The sequence below is a fragment of the Mandrillus leucophaeus genome, unplaced genomic scaffold, assembly GCF_000951045.1.
Source record: "Mandrillus leucophaeus isolate KB7577 unplaced genomic scaffold, Mleu.le_1.0 Scaffold119, whole genome shotgun sequence".
Classification (NCBI taxonomy): domain Eukaryota; kingdom Metazoa; phylum Chordata; class Mammalia; order Primates; family Cercopithecidae; genus Mandrillus; species Mandrillus leucophaeus.
The window spans coordinates 1,034,978-1,052,774 of record NW_012100209.1 but is presented as its reverse complement, the minus strand read 5'-3'; the positions used below and the strand labels follow the sequence as shown (position 1 = coordinate 1,052,774).

General features: G+C 43.3%; 1 long non-coding RNA gene across 1 annotated transcript in view; it reads left to right on the top strand.

The window, feature by feature from the left end:
• Positions 1-10,998: 10,998 nt before the first annotated feature.
• The window catches only part of LOC105529057, a 14,905-nt gene continuing 8,106 nt past the window's right edge, over positions 10,999-17,797 (top strand). The window contains exons 1-3 of the long non-coding RNA XR_001004443.1: positions 10,999-11,088; positions 14,741-14,806; positions 15,459-15,621. This is a non-coding gene — a long non-coding RNA (uncharacterized LOC105529057). The remainder of the gene's footprint in view (positions 11,089-14,740; positions 14,807-15,458; positions 15,622-17,797) is intronic.

Here is a 17,797-nt window from a genome sequence, read left to right as displayed (position 1 = left end):
GTACTGTGCAGTTCATCCTGGAGTGGTCAATACCCTACAGGAAAATGCTGGTGGAGTGGGATATGGCAGGGGAGCAGCTAATCAGATGCCCCGGAATGCTAAAATCTTGGCAAAACTGCCAGACAGATGAAAACATGTAGTGTTATAAAACTGCATGATGGAATGGATAAGACACATGGATGACCTTCTCGTCCTTCGCTGTCTAGAGCCCTAGGAGACTCTGAGCACCGAATTCAGGTTTCTCCATGCCTCAGCCTCCCAGACACAGATGGGCCTCTAACTATCCCTGTTGGTGGTGCCTGCCCAGCCCTCTCCTTGACCTCATCAACCCTCTGCCAGTGCTGCCTGCTCCATTCATTGCCATCTCTTCTCCCGTGGCTCCCCAGAGTCTGGCCGCTCGCTTAGGATTTTTGCCAGCAAATGCTGACTTGGCAGAAGGTGCACTGGGTTTTCTGGGTTCAAAAAAAAGGCCAGTCCCATCCCATGTCAGTTTTCCAGCTGCTCCAGAAGTTATTTCCATGGTATGCCCAGTTCTCATAAAGTCAGGCTGTGTCCCTGGATGTTGACTTGGGGTCAGGATTGGGAGGAATGAGGCAATTGGGAGAGAGAGTCAGACCCACTGACACACCCCGTTGGCAACAACAAACAGGACACATGGAAATGAAGGGAGTTCTTAGGCAGCCACAGCCCTGTGGTCCCCATGGCTCTGAAGGCCAAAGGAAATATGTGAGTGTGAAGTGGCTTCTGCATCTTGGAGTTAAAACAATAACCTCTTCGGTCTTCCTTTTCTTCATGAAACCTAAAGTTGCCTTCGTGATGGGCAGGTATCACTGCAGCACAGCCCTTTAGACCAGGGGTCCTGAAGGTGGAGTCTGAAGTCAGCAAGGTGGAAGCTATTTCCACCATGACACGCAGATGTTTTTTCATGACCACTCTCCCTCAAGTGGATCATGGGATTTTCAGAGGCTCCATGATATATGGTGACATCCTCACTCTGATGACAAACAGAAGCTGTGCTTGTGTGTTCTTCCGTTTTAACGATTTCTCAGTTCTAATTTCTACTACAGTAAATATCAATAGACATGACTCAGTAGATATCACAAAATCTCTTTGGTTGTTTTCAGTAATTTTTAAATGTATAAAAGAGTCCTAAGAACAAAAAGTTTAAGAACTGCTGCCACAGCTCTTATGTTCCGGAATAAGCTTCCAAAAAGAGGATGGGAATTGCTTAAAATAGCACTGAACTTGAGGCAGAGTCAGGAAGAAAACTCTGTACCACACCACACTGCCCAGGTTTGCTTCAACTTTAATGAATGGGATGCCATTAATGTTCATGCCTACCGTGCTGTACTCTGAAGAATGTTAGATTTCCCTGAACGAAGACAGGAGCAGGACCCTCTGGGACAGCAGCAGATCCGATGGAAGCCAGCAGGAGAATCACTCAGGGCTTCAAGGTGACCACATGGGAACAGTCAAGGAAAAATTTGCCTCATCTCCTGGATTCCAATTATAATCTAATCTGTCATGGCTAAGATTCCCTTCTTTCTGCTAAGGGACTGCTCCTACAGTCTTTGCGGACATTGAGGGACATAACAGTTGGGGTACACATAAAAGAAGTCTTAGAAGTATCTAGTGTATTTGTCCATTCATTCAATGATGTATGTACAGTACCTGCTGTGTGCCTCAGACAGGTGTGAGCCCCAGAAATACAGCAGCCATAAGATAGATGCGGGTCCTTCTCTCTACCGGGATGGCCCATCCCCTCCATTTCAGATGCCAGAGGCTGGAGTGATAATGTGACCTGCCCAAAGCCACACAGCAGTTGAAAAAGAAGCATCTCCTGTGTATATGTCCTCTGGGGATACAACAGAAATAGGTGGCACATTTATGGCCCCAAATGATCTTATGGTCTTCTCAAAGAAATGAGATTTATATTCAAAATGATATAAAGATTTGGATGGCAAATCATAGGTATTCCACAGTGGAATAATAAAACAATTGTTTAACTGCTTTAACTACTTTAAGGGCATTTTTTTTTTTTTTTTTTGGAGGGGGGGAATCATTAAGGGGGATAGGGTTTTTTGATTATTTTCATTTATTTAATATTCAATTTATTGGCCATGTATGGAGGAATTAAATAAGAAATTATGATGGATATGTATAATCAAGTGGAAAATTGGTGTAGAATTGATTGACTAGAGACATAGAGTGAAGCTTAGGCTTTTAAGTGTAATCCCAGCACTTTGAGAGGCTGAAGCAAGAGGATTGCATGAGCCCAGGGGTTCCAGACCAGCCTGGGCAACACGAAGAAACTTTATCTCTACAAAAAATGCAAATATTAGCTGGGGAAAGTGGCACTCACTTGTAGTTTGAGCTACTTAGGAGGCTGAGATGGGAGGATCACTTGAACCCAGGAGGTAAAGGCTGTAGTGAGCCATGAATACACCACTGCACCCCAGCCTGGGCTATAGAATGAGACCATGTTTTTTTTTTTTTAGAAAAAGATTCAATTTATCAAATTACACATTTGAAACTCAAGCTCCTAATTGTGAGGTTTTAAGTTCTGCCTATAAATAGAACAAGATCTGCAAGCCCAGCAAATTTTAAAATTACATTTGAAGTCCTTAAATTAATATTTTGTGTCACTTACAAATTCAGTTAAACACCTTTAAACATTTTAAGCTGCATGTACAAATTTAATATATTTTATTTCCTTTTTAAGTAATTCAATTGCCTGACTTAACAAAATTATCTGATTATCCTGATTACTTAAATAACCTTTTAAAAGTTAACAAGTCACAACCTTGTAAGTATGGTTAAGCTTAAGTTTCTAGTTTTTTGCTTTTTTTTTTTACTTTTCAATATTAGGTAAAACTTAGCAATATTTTCACTTAAAATTAAAAGTCTAAATTAGTTACTCAATTAACATTTTAATTGAAATGTCAAGACTGACCTATTTATAACTCACATGCCTAAAATACCAAATGTGCACCGATTCCTAACACAAAAGTATTAATATTGTTGAGTTGATACTCTCAAACATTTCTATATCCAATTCTACCTCCTTCTGAAATAAGACTTAGCTGGGGAATAATCTGGGTCATTCTGTCCAATTCTGGGCATCACTTTCCCATGGAAATTTTTGCTTTACTTTCTCAACTTATTGGAAGTTGCACAGCAATCAAAGATATCGGCCTAGATCTTTGTTAGATTCTTACTTGTTGCCTCAATCTTGAGAACACTCAAAAGTGCTGCCCCTCAGCCATGGTCTTTACAGTCAGGTGACAATAACTCATTCTTTTGCTGCTCAAGCAAAATTTCAACTTCTGCTCAAAATTGCCATTTAATTAGATGTTGCTTTTCTTTGGATCTTAAGATACGTGAAAGTATCTTATGTCAAACATAAAACACCCTTGAATTGAGGAAAGCCTGTATTCTTCTATTCCCCCTATTTGTAGAACTTCATAACTCTTAATAATGTTAATATGTGGTATCTGTTGTGCTAAGGGCAATGACTCTTTTCCATATGTGAGAAATGAACAGTCCTACTTGTACTTTATATTTACATTTTGACCCCTTCCACTCCACTCCCTATAATCACATCTTAATTTGAAGCCCCGGTCTTCAAGGAATTTAGTTTGCATTCTTTTCTCTAACTCTACCTTAAGCTCTTTAAAGAGTTAATTCACCAAATAGATCACTTGAAATCCTTCTCAGCACCTAGCACAGGATGCCCAGTGTATTTGTTAACTTAGCAATGTTTGATAAATTAAATAAGGTATTACGATAAAAATGTACAATCAAGTGGAAAATTGGTGTCAAGTTGATTGAATAGAGGCACAGAGTGAAGCTTAGGCTTTGAAGAAATTTAGCAGCAAAGTGGATGTAAAGATATGTAAGGTCTAAGGAAGAATTCTGTGGGTTGCTGGGAATAAGTGAGTCAGAGAAAAAAAATAATAACAAAGGCACTGAGTGTGTAATTACTATTTGCCAAGCTCAGTTTCCAATGTTTTATATGTATTAACTAACTCATTTAATCCTCCTAACATTTCTGTAGGGTAGACACCATTATTATTGCCCTTTTACAGAATGAAGAAACTGAGGCACAGAAAGGTTAAGTCTTTTACCGCTATACTGTTTGTATGATAATTTACTTTAAATTATTTCAGTGTGCACCGGGCATGGTGGTGCATGCCTGTAATCCCAGCACTTTGGGAGGCCGAGGTGGGCGGATCACCTAAGGTCAGGAGTTCAAGACTAGCCAAGCCAACATGGTGAATCCTGTCTCTACCAAAAACACAAAAATTAGCCAGGCGTGATGGTGGGCACCTGTAATCCCAGCTACTTGCGAGATTGAGGCAGGAGAATCACTTGAATCTGGGAACTGGAGGTTGCAGTGAGCCAGATCATGCCACTACATTATAGCCTGGGTGACAGAGCAAGACTCCATCTCAAAAAAATAAATAAATAAATAAATAATTTCAACGTAAACTGGAGTGCGACATTTGTATATATAACTTTAGCCCTTGGGGTAGGTAGTTAGCATTTGAAGTCTACTAATCAGGAATCTATACTCCAGAGGTGGCCGTGTCCGCCAGGCCCCTTCTCCCCAGTCTTGCCTGGCTGGTTGATATAGTTTGGCTCTGTGTCCCCATCTAAATCTTATTTCCTATTGTAATCCCCACGTGTCAGAGGAGGAGCCTGGTGGGAAGTCATTAGGCCACGGGGGTGGCCTTCCCCTTGCTGTTCTCATAATACAGTTCTCATGAGATCTGAAGGTTTAAAAGCAAGGCACTTCCCTTTTCACTCTCTCTCTTGCCGCCATGTAAGACTTACGTGCCTTGCTTCCCCTTTGCCTTCCGCCATGACCGTAAGTTTCCTGAGGCCTCCCCAGCCATTTGGAACCGTGAGTCAATTAAACCTCTTTTATTTATAAGTTACCCAGTCTCAGGTAGTTCTTTACAGCAGTGCGAAAATAGACTAATACACTGGTCCTGCTGTAAAGTATCGTTCCATCTATGTGCAAGGTGCTTGTCAGAGTGCTTGAGGACAGAGCAAGCATAAACCAAGTTTGCAATAACAGATTTGTGGTAGTTTGGTGCCTGCTTGCCAGTGAATATTTGTACTTTTAGCAGAATTTGACCTCAGACTTGCTGTCATGGTAACATAGGCTTGTTAGAGGTTGTGAAGGATTGCTCTACCTCTGATCACCAGAGGTTACTAATATCTACTACATTGCCGAAGGCAGTCTGCAACTGCCCCAGGTCACACATCTGGCAGGTGGCAGCACCAGCACTCATTCTCAGGCCACCAGCGCCCTAATTAGCATGCCACACTGCCTCTCTGGAAGGGGATTGAACAGAAGCAATCAGGGCATGAGTGAAGGAGCAGGGTTTTCAGGCAAAGGGAGGCGTTCCAGGGCATAGCTAGAGGCAGCAATATTTTAAGAGAAAAGATTTCTTTCAGTCAAAAAGGGAGACAGAGAAAGGTATGAAGACAGAGGGTATCACTGTAGGTAAGTTTAGAGGCAGAGGGAGGAAATCAGAGCTTCAGCCTGGTGGATCATATTTCCTTGGAGAAGTAGAATTCAAGGGCTTGGATTGAAAGTAAAGGTGGTGGGGTTGGTGCAGTCTTAAGTTCAGGGGTAATGGGGAGAAAGTCCCTTCTGTGTTTCCCATGTATGTTCTTACGTGAAGAAGGGTTGCCCAGGCCCAGGAGCGTGGAGCTTGTAGGAAGGGAGGCCTACGGAGGCTAAGCATGGCCCCAGGGTCATGACGGGGAATGTGTTCCAACCTCTAGTACCCTGTCAAGATATCAAGACCATCCAGTGGAAGACCTGAGATACAGCCTGTCCTAATGAACAGCGAGAAGAGAAACAAGGCACAGCCCAAAGGCCCCAGTATGCAGAGACACCTGCTCAGCAGGACTCAACTTTACCTCAAAGAGGAAGATGATAAGGCCCTTTCCTGTCCCTGTCCAAAGTGTGCTGGAGAGTTTAGGATGCTCACTGTGAATTTGAAGATTTGCTGAGGTCAAAGAGTAGGACAGTCAGTTCTGGAGGAGACAAAATGACTCTGCATTTCGTTCCTCTGCAAGAGCTGATTAATAATTCAAGGCAATGCTAAGTAAGTGAGTTCTGCCGGGCAGGCTGGCTCTGAGCAGGGACCTCCCGGCGGGTTGCCATGGGACTGTGTTCTCAAAGAAAAGACCCCCTGTTCGTCTTATATACTCCTTAGTGTCCCTGGCACTGATCCCACACAGCTCCCAGGGAACTCCTTTTCAGCCAAGGGGATGAATGCCTGCTACAGAAAGGCCCTGGAGGAACTTCCAAACTCAGGCGGAAACAAGAATGGTTGGAGAGGCCATGTGACTCTCTCTTGGGTATTTGCATTGTACTAAGAGGACAAATGGAGGGGTCTTGCTAAAGAAAAGAAAAGAGGTAAAGAAAGTGGGCTGCCTGGCTGGGGAATCCCAGGGACCTAACTCATCCTCGTTACTGCCTGCTGTCAGTGAAGCCTTCAGAGTATAATATAATATAATATTCATGGTATTCATATAGGTTTCAGTATAAAATATTTAGTTTGATAAAAATGTGTTACAGCAACTCAGTCATAAACTCATTTAGGAAATACTGGCAACCAAATCCAGGTCTTGCATGAGACAAGGGAGTGGAGGTTGATCTCAATAAATCTCTCATTCATCTTCAGCAGCATTCCCCAAAACACAGAGTAAGGCAACAGCAGCAGGGAGTGCAAATCCTACTCAGTGAGCTGAGCCAAACCCCCCCTGCTGACTTAGAGTTAGTCACTCCTTGGAGTCAGTGTGGACTGAGAACTCTCTGGCCACCCAGGGAAAATTACACATATTATTTTATTACAACAGATGTCCCCACTTCTTTGTAAAGGAGTACTCCCTTTTATTTTCCCAAAACCATGTACCTGCGGGTAGCAGGCATGATACCAGGGAAGTCACCGTGTTTGTGTGTGCGCGGGTGAGGGTGTTGTGGATGTGTGAACTGGTGCAACAGACTGAGTGTGTCCCCCCAAAATTGATATGTTGAAATCCTAACCCCCAGTGTGATGCTATTAGGAGGTGGGCTTTGGCAGCTAATGAAGTCATGAGGGCAGAGTCCTCAGGGGATTAGTGCCCTTATGAAAGAGGCCCCAAAGACGTCTCTCATCCTCCTTCTGCCTCGTGAGGAGGCAGTGAGAAGACGGCGGTCTGCAGTCCAGAAGTGAGTCCTCACCAGATCCTGACCATGCTGGCACCCTAATCATAGGCTTCCAGCCTCCAGAACTATGAAAAATAAATCTCTGTTGTTCATAAACTACTCAGTCTATGGTATTTTGTGATAGCAGCCTGAACGGACTAGGACAATTGGGGTGGTAGGGGGAGGGGGGCCTTAGAAGGAGTTACCACCTATTAAGATGGCGCATTGAGGATTCACTCAATGTAGCAAGCAGAGATCAAGCACTCACACAATGGCTAGGATTTAGGAAAGAGATAAATGGAGACAATAGCAATAATGATAATAGAACACTTTCTGTGACTAAACTATTTTGAGTCTACATATTTTGAGAAATGAATCATCAGGGGGAGAAGAGCAACAGCATATATCTAATTAACAATAAACTCAGGCTAATGTAATACACAGTATATTTAAGAAAAGAGCTATGAAATTGCAAAGGAGGGAGCTGGAGAACAATATTTTCCAGTTGGAGGAGAGAGACAGGAAAGGTTTCCTGGAGAAATCTATTTGTATCACAGTGCCTGCCCCCCAGCACACCCAACCTTCAACCAGAGGGACGGTAACAAGGCAGAGGCCCTCACCCCTGCCGGCCACATGGGAGGCCATGGCACACATTTGGAGGGGCGTCCCCCAACCTCCATTTTACCCCCTTTCTATCTGGAACAGTTGGAAAGCTGAAAGCCTTCCGAGGCTACCTCTCTCTACAGGAGAGCTTGGTTTAGCCAGAGAGCTGCCCTTGCCAGAGATCTGGGAGGCAGAAAAGAGGCAGAGAACATTCTCCATAGCTGTAGTGGCTGATGAGTGAGTGCCAACAGATGCGTATGTTTCGACAGCTGACCTCCAGCTTCTGCTTCAAGGGGTGAGGTGGTTGAGGCAGCAGCCCTAGTAATTGCAAAAGCAGCAGCAGCCTGTTCTTTGGATGCTACCCATGGTTTGCACTTGAAACCTACATTCGATCAGCAGCCTCCTGACTTCTGCTCCCCTAGCACCTCCTGCTTGGAATACCTAGAATGGTTTCTGTTTTCCACACTTTACTCTGAGAAATAAAGATGCTTTAGATGACTAATTAATGACTCCTACAGATAAGTAGTAATATAGAGAAAATGACAGCTGATTTGGACCTGGCCATGATCACTGCATCCATTTGTTAGCCTCCTACAAATTGGCCTCTGTTCCACCACCCTAAGAGAAAGACCCTATCTGAGATATCCAGCAACCCCATCCTTGCAGAGAGACCCCTTAGTGACCTCTCTGCTAATTTGTTGCCCCTCCCTTCCTTAATATGGTTTCTTCCTGTATCTGACCTCTCTGTGACTACCTTCTCTTTTTCTCTGAATTATCTTTTTTCCTACCTCTATCAAACTGCCTAAGTTCTTGGCCTTCTACACTTCTAACTTTGCATTCTGTCTCTTGGGAAAATACATTCATGCTTTCTTTTGTTATTTCTGATTATCTACTATGTGCTAGGAGCTATGGCCCAGGTGAAGATAAGCTGCAAGATTCTTCTAAGAGAGGCAAATCAGTTACAGAAAAGGCACTTTCCAGTGCAATGAGCATTCTAGGGAAGGTAGGCATAAAGGGCTTTGAAAATGAACAGTAGAAAATGGAAGGTAGAAAATGAAGGAGGCTTCATGAAGAAGACAGCTTGGGAGTTGAATCAGTGAGGACTTTGATAGGTGAAAACAGGCCTCAGGGAAAGGAAAACATTTTAACAGGAGGAAATAGCATGAGAAGAATTGAATGGAAGTAAAAAGGTATAGGGCACGTGGGGAAATCCTACTCACATCCATAAAACAATCCAGTATGCTATGTGCATCACTTCATGATGGATATATGCCCTGAGAAATTTGTCCTTAAGCTATTTTGACATTGTGTGAACATCATAGAGTGCACTTACACAAGCCTAGATGGTATAGCTTACTACACACCCAGGCTATATAGGGTAGCCTCTTGCTCCCAGGCTGCAAACCTGTGCAGCAGGTTACTGTACTGAATACCATAGGCAACTGTAATGCAATATAAATATTTGCATATATATAAACAGGTCTAAACATAGAAAAGGTACAGTCCAAATACAGTATTGTAATCTCGCGGGACCACCACTGTATAAGTGATCTGTCATTGACCAAAATGTCATTTTTAGTGCATGACTCTGGTTAGATTGTGAGCTCCATGGGTGAGGAACCTGTTCACTAGCTGTCTCTCTTCCCAGAATTCAGCACTGCGCCAGGTACATAGTAGGCCCTCACTAAGTATTTGTGAATGAAAGACTAGAGAGATGAGTGAATGAGTCTAGTTCAGAGCGCAATCACTCCCTCCTGCCCACACTGCTGCAGTTATGTCAAGACAGGGAGACAGAGCCCTGAGCGAAGAACTCTACTCCTCAGCATTTTCCATGAAGCCCAGCCAGGGAGCTTCCTCCTTACTTTCCCTTCTACTCCTCCGTAGTCAACCAATCCATTGGGTCAAAGGTACCACTAACCATGAGCTAATGTTGATGGTTCTACCTTTAAAATTTGTCCAGAATATAACCCAGTTCATATTCTGGGTTCTGCTGTAATCCAGTACATTGCTCACATTCCACCTTGATCCCTGACAAACACAGCAGCCAGACTGGTCCTTTCAGAAACATCAGTCCCAGCACATTACACCTGTGCCCTTCCCAGCCCCACATGTTCTCCAGGGCCTTACATGGTCTCCTCTGTGATATGGTTTGGCTCCGTGTTTACACCCAAATCTCATGTTGAATTGTAGTCCTCAGTGTTGGGAGAGGGACCTGGAGGGAGGTTACTGGATCATGGAGGTGGATTTCCCCCTTGCTGCTCTCATGATAGTGAGTGAGCTCTCACGAGATCTGGTTGTTTGAAAGTGTGCAGCACTTCCTTATTTACTGTCTCTCTCTCTCTCTCTCTGTCTCTGTCTTTCCTTCTTTGGCATGTGAAGAAGGTGCTTGCTTCCCCTTCACCTTCTGCCATGACTGTGAGTTTCCTGAGGCCTCCCCAGCCATGCCTCCTGCACAGCCTGTGGAACCGTGAGTCAATTAAACTCTTTTCTTCATAAATTACCCAGTCTCAGGTAGTTCTTGATAGCAGTGTGAGAAGGACTAATATGCCCTGCTAACTTCATGAGGAGCGTGTACACTCACTGCTTCCACTTCAGCTCTTTCCATGCTAGCTAATTTCCTTCTCATGCATGGTGAGACATGCATTTCAATTATCTTCCTAGTTTCTTCCAACTGTTGCCTATTTACCTCATTTGAAAAGTGTTATTCCCTCTCTTTCTTGGTCCCTTTTGTAAGCCAAGAAATAAGCTGTATTAAGTTTAATAAATCTAAGAACAGTTCTAGAGATTTAACTACCCTGGGGTTTGCAATGAAATTAAATTAAACAAAGAACCTAGTTGGCATCCTCTGAAATTTGTCAGAATCTTACACCTGTGGAGTATATCAGCATCCCCACAGAGGTTTCGATTGCCTCCTTCTGCTCTCCTAATTAAACCTGCTATTCTTTTGAAGGCTAGCCTCTTTCAAATTATACAATCTTTCCAAAATAACATCTTACTTAGGATTATTGTTTTTATGATTGTTTAAATAGTAATATAGAAAAATAGTGTTTTCTTATATCTTTCCTTCGCAATAAACAATTTTCAACAATATAATAGCTTAAATGGGCGATTGTGATGTCACCCTTAGGATATAATCACTGCTTGTCACATCGTTTCTGTAGAAAAACCAACTCACATCTGATGAAATGTGATGGGGGTGAAATAACAGCAGTGTGATTTTCGACCACCAACTTGCCTTGAAAGGGAATTTGGGGATGTGCACCGCTGGAAGCCATGTGAGTTTTGAGAGTATGTAAATTCAGATGACTTGAGGGAATGTGGTGTGGTAAACAATTATGCAGTGCCTATTTGTGTGTGCATAATTGGTTGCTAGGACTGAGCCATGATTAGTCACCAAATTACAAAAGCATGACTCTTCCTTCAATGGATGTAGCACTTGCCCAGGATACACAGTTTGGAGACAGTAGCATGGGTTAGATTTTTACCCCATTTGCTCACTCGGCAGGGGTCTGTGTGCAGTATACAATTTGCACAACTATATGTGGGACCCTGCTAAGTTATCCAGAAAAATTGCATCCATATGATGCCCTACAAAATGCCAAAATCTACAAAGCAGTCAACCTGTATAGTCTACATGAAAGGAAGGACACACTTATTCTAGTGACCCAGATTCAAATCATAGCCAAAGAAGCAGTGAGGATAAAAGGTCAAAGAGAAAAGTCACACAGTCCTGGAGTTGGGGGAGAAAGAATGGGGCATGGATGAGGCAAAGGGAGACGAAGAGGAAACAGATTGGAGAGAGGGAAGAGAAAGGAAGGAAGGAAAGAAGTAAGGAAGGAAGAAAGGAAAGAAGGAGCAAAAGAAGATTTATGCATAAAAAATGTAAGTTATTTTTGAAACATTCATGACCCCCCTCCCCTTTTTGAGGCATTGTTGTGGGAAGACAGAGATGAGTGCTGATCCTTAAGCTCGATCTACTCACATGCAAAAGAAGGAGCAAAGCAATTACACACGCACACATGCACACACACACAGACACACACACATGCAATGAGGCAGCCATCTTCATAAATTTCAAACTGGAGCAAGGCACAAGAAGTCCATATTGGTCAATATTAATAGCTATGCCAATGGAAAGTTCTTGCTTCTCAAACCAGCACACCATTCTCAGAAGCCAAAGGAGGAGAAAGCTTCAGAGAGCTAAAGTTAAATCAGTTCAGAAGAGGAAACGCTCCCAGAGAATTCACTGTTTCATTTCACAACACACCTCCTTGTGTTGGTGCCCTGGGCACCTGATAAGCTGTAAACAAGAGACAGATGGGACATTGATTTTGAGTCTGTGTGTCCTACAGAGAATCTACCCAGGCTAGGTAAGATGAAAATAAAGGGATGGGCTAGGGCCAGGATTTTAGAGCTTGAAAATATTTTGCTGCCTGGGAGAGCGTCTGTAAGCAGATGATAATAATGACAGTTGGCTGTAGGCTTTGGCAGATGCATTTCCCAAGCATTTTCAGACTTAATGAGTCCAGAGAGCATCCCGTGGGGCAGGACAGTCACGTTATTAGCAGATTACGGTAAGAAAATGGGGGAAATCTATGGGTTCAAGTGAGCGATGGGGACACCAGAAGTAAGTATCTCAGCCTGAATCTTCACAAACACTTTTGCTTCCAACCTTTCTCCCAGGAGGGACAGGGGAAAGGGGTGGCTTGAAGTATGAATGTGGCTTCAGGGAAGAGGAGAGTGATTCTCCACATGTGCATTTAGTCCCTTGTCCTCATATTTGCACACACGCCCATGATACTGCCTGAACCAGCAGAAATGACCCCATGGCAGTGGGGCCTGTATATATTGTACCGCTTGCACAATTACACGTGGCACCCTGCAAAGTTATCCAGAAAAAAATGCACTCATATGAGCTCCAGTCATCCGGCTGCCTAGCAATTTCTCAGTACCCTTCCTTGGTTTGAAGATGACCAGATTTATGAATCCCACTTCTCCAGAAAGAAGCCAGAAACTCACTTTCCTAAGTTGTCTGTAGCTGGACACAAGCAGGGCCCTGGCCTCTTCAGATAGACCGTGCCAGACTTTGATTGTAGGAGAGCGTTGCGTAAGAAAGAGTGCAGAGTGGAGGAATTCTGATGAGGGTGACAGAGAGACACTTAGTTTGCAGAGTCCAAGGTTGTGGTGGTTCCAGTGGTAGTTCCCCTGCTGTGCTATAACAGCAGAGACTCTCCTGGAGCAATAATTAAGGTATCCAGCTCAGTAGCCTCCAAGCATGATTGTCCAACTGTCCTAGGTACTCTGTGTAAAAACCAATACAGTTCAGTCACTACAATTGATGTAGCTACAGAGAATTCTGTTGTTTGCAACCAAACACTCTTACTAATTGTCCTTGGACTTACAGGCGATGCAAAAAGAAAAAAAAAAAAAATCAGTAATTAAAATGAAATTTTAATATAATAATTTTAGAAAGCATTTAGGTATTCAAAAATAATTTTGCAAAAAGTATAAATATATTTCTACGTTATTTTAAAATCAAAGAAACAGAATCCCAGAGAAGCCTAGTCATATATCAAGCTACTTAGCACAGTAAGATTAAAGTGAGAATTAGGGGCCAGGCGTGGTGGCTCACGCCTGTAATCCCAACACTTTGGGAGGCCGAGGCAGGCGGCTCACCTAAGGTCAGGAGTTCAAGACCAGCCCGGCCAACATGGGAAACCTTGTCTCTACTAAAAATACAAAAATCAGCTGTGCATGGTGGGTGCGTGTCTGTAATCTCAGCTACTCAGGAGGCCGAAACATGAGAATCACTTGAACCCAGGAAGCAGAGGTTGCAGTGAGCCAAGATTGCACCACTGCACTCCAGCCTAGGGAACAGAGTAAGACTCTGTCTTAAAAAAAAGAAAAAGAAAAAGAAAAGAAAAAGAAAAAAAGAGTTGAATGCAACATTTTATAAATCAAAATTAATGAAAACTCCATGATGCACAAAATATCAAAATTTTAAATAAATGCAAGATCAGTATTACTGATTTTTCCCTTTGTCTCAGACTCTGATATATAGTTACTTATGCTGTCTTTAGGGAACTTGCACATGTTATCTTTAAACAAATTAATAGCACAGATTAGACTACTTCATTGCCTCTTCAAATAATCAAAGTTTAAATCTTCTTCTTCCTGCTATGTGAATCTTCTTCAGCAGAATATATAGTAGCATCTCTCTCTGGAAGCATTCCTCAGCCCACAAATTTGGATTAAATCAGAATCTCTGTGTCCAGACCTGTCCGGATCTTGCAGAAATATTAATGTTGGCAGAATCTCTAAAATATCAGAGTAAATTGAACCAAATTAAACACAAGGAGACATAAGATCAAATTTTAATGAATATTTGGGCTGCTGGCCACCCAGCCCTTCTCCATAGGTGAACGCCTTGATAAATCACAAGGATGGTGGTAATTAGTGTTCATTTCACACTATATGCCAGAGGCCATGTTAGACGCTTGAAACAGTGGATGCTTCTTGTCGCAATTTCCGTGAGGCAGGAAGTCCTATGACAAAAGTAAGGATGAAGTTCCTAGTTAAGAAGTGGCAGAGCCACATCATAAGCCCAGGGTAACAATGCCAGGGCTGAAGTCTCCCTACCACATCATGTTTTATTTTAAGAAAGTGGACTTTTTCTCAAGAAGTCTGAGGACCACAAAGCATCAGGCCCGGGCTTCCCCAGCAGTCAAATGGATAGTGTTAGAACGATGGCTTGGGGAAAGCCACAGCTTCTCTTTTATGAGTGAAGGGAGTGGAAGGAGAGACAGCTGCAGCCTGCAAGCCTAGAATCTCTGTCCAACAACCAAGAACCTTCAATTCTCCCTGCACCACTGAGGAGTTTAGTCCCAAAGAAGCACCTAACATAATTTTATACTCATATAATCCTAGGTGTTCTGATATGAGAAGAACTTCTTCAGAAGATGTCTTAATGCATGTGGGGAAACTGAGGTCCAGGTAAGTAAAGTAATTTTCATAGAAAACTGAGACTAGAACCCAAGTTACTCAATCCCCAGTTAAGACTGAGTTCATAACACCATACGGCCATGCAGATTAAGTCCCGAACTCTGTCTATGCAAAAAACTGTGCTTCGTCACTGAGGCTGACAGGCCCTCCTCAAAAGATTTAGTCTGTACACCAAAGGGGGGAAAGAATTTTGGCATTTTATAGGCTAAATCTAGCTTGCAGATGTGGTTGAGTTTTGTTTTTTTTTTTTTCCTGGTTTGTCAAATGTTTTTGAAAAATTTGAACTAGTCGATATAATTTAAAAATCAGGAGTTTTCACATGCAAATCCAGATTTCTGGCTCCCCTTGAAAAAAAGTCCAAGATCAGGACACACTGGAACCACTTTCTCACATGGCAGCTATTGGTTAGAGCAGGTAGTATGCTGAGCCAGATCATACCGGCTCATAAGAGCCAATGATAAAATACTCAGAAATGTTGTGGGCCACGTGTTAAATGGTAGCTTGAAATCAGCCGCAGGATCATTTACAGCAGCCATGTTACCATGGAAACATAGACAATGGAAACATTGGTCCATTGTCCATCTGCTCCTGCCCCCCATTGGTCAAGGACGACGCCACCAGCAAAATTCTCTTGTTCTTCTAGATTACACATACATGAGTTGTCCTGGAAAATCTCAAGTCAAAAAAGCTGCACTGCAGGAAATCAATATGGTGCAGGCCCCAGGCAAGGCATCACTGACTATACTTGCAAGAAACAAATGCCTGCAAAAATCAGGACAAGATGATTTTGAAGCTGTGCAAAACAGGTGTCTATATATTGGCTTTTTTGAGTAGTGTAACTATGAACATTCTTGTACATCTCTCTTGTGCACGCGTATATATTTCTGTCAGATACACGCCGTAGGACTGGAATTGCTGGAACATAAGGTATTCACATGTTCAACCTTAGGACAAATGGCCAAACAGTTTTCTAAAGTGCTCTTATTTATTTACATTCCCACCAGCCATAAAGGAGAGTTGCGGTTGCTTCAACATTTAGTGCTGCCATATTCTTTTTCAAACCATCACTTAAAAAATCACTTCCTGTTGGCTCAAGATGATAGTCAGTTTGTACCTCTTTGACTATGTGGTTTACTTAGCACCACGTTTTAGATCAGGCCATTTGTGTTCTGTATCATGGCCACAGATGTGCTCACATATTCCAGGCTGATGGGGTAAGATCAACAACTTCACACTTGACCCAAGTGGCAATCCAAAGTAAACAAGGAGGAAGGAATAAGTCAATAAAATTCCCAAAAGAAGTCACCATAATTGATTACATTTCATTTATCAGAAAACCATTCCAAGTCTTTGACTAATTTGAGACTCCCTGTTGTGAGACAAAATCTCTTCCTCTGTGAGTTATTATAATTCTCGCCAGAAATATCCAGGGAGCTGCTTTCCTCTGCTCCAAGTCTCAGCGTCCAGGCTGTTTGTAACACGTGATCTATGATTGAGAAACAGGACAAAAGGGAGACCATCTTACAAGATCTGGTCCCAAACCTCCTTTCTCTTTAGTTTCAGCCCCAAATCAACCCTACTTGACTGCTCCCTCACGCCACAAAACAACGGAGTGCTCTCATTCTGAAGTGCTCCCTTGGCTCCCACTGGTCAGGATAAAATTGGCTTCCCGGGAGTCATTCTGGCCTGACCTCCAGCTAGGATCACCTCCTAGGAGATGCACCAAGTCTGAGAAAACCACCCTCAAGTATCTCTGGCTTGTAAATGTCCATTCCAAAGACTGAGCAGTAAGGATGAATGAATTGCAAATAGAACTAGTTTCTGTTTAGGAAGCCCAAAGAAGCTCCCTGTGTTCTTCCTCTGCGACCTGCAGTGGACAGTCCACTCTTTGGCCATGATGAACAGTGGCTCTCCAATCCTGCCTCTACCCTTGGTACCGTTCCAGCCCACCTGGGACAGGTGGGTACACTGCTCGTCCGTCCCGCCATGCCAGACCATTCATGCCATGCCCACAGGGTGGTATCCTGGGGGAGAGTCCTCCTCTCGAGAAAGGTGCTCTTTCTTCACCATGGGCAAAGGGAGGTCTAGCTGACCCCAACATTTTGTGCTGGCAAGCATCCAGGAGATGCTTAGTAGCTGTGAATTATCTCAACACCCTCTCATGTCCTGAGGAAGAAGTCACAAGTCACAGCATTATTCCTTTGACATGTATTCCTTTTCCCATAGGGCAAAGCTGGCTTGCTCATGAGCGTGTCCACACTTCACACACTCCAAACATGCCAATGCACCACACTTGTAGGAAGCAGGCAGCAATGAGGGTAACAGAAAGACTTCAGAGCTTCATCCGAAAACTCCTTTACTGAAATAACAGCAAATATTTATTGCTGGGCTCACTATGTATACTTACTAAGCACTTTCTATATATCTCACTTAATTCTCACAATGCTTTGAGGCAGCTACTTGTATGAGCCCATTTCATAGCTGGAGAAACTGTGTCCATGAATTCACAATTAGGAAGTGGCTAAGGTGAGATTCAAACCCAGGAAGTCGACCTCCCAAGGCCATGCTCCCAGTAGCTATATTGTAGCAGGATTTCTTCTCCCATCACCCGGCTGTGGATCCCCAGTCCCCGGCTACCTGTTTTCATCTATCTTCTTTGTGGTCCCAGCTCCCAGACTATCTTGAAAGTGTCTCCAAGGCTTTTGGTTGGGAGCCAGCCCAACCTCTTGTCTTCTCCCCAAACCCCCAGGAGACTTTCTAAGATCAGAATCCTTGGAGCGTTTTGAGCTGCCCAGGAAGCAGAGTCCACACCGGTAGCCCTCAGCTACTAGCAGAGGAGAGTCCACACAACATGCCTGAAGTCCTCAGCTTCAAACCCCAGCACCATCACCCAACAGGAGTGAACATTTAGCAGGTTATCTAAACTCTCCAAGGCACAGCTACTTGGGAGGCTGAGGTGGGAGGATCACCTGAGCCCAGGGA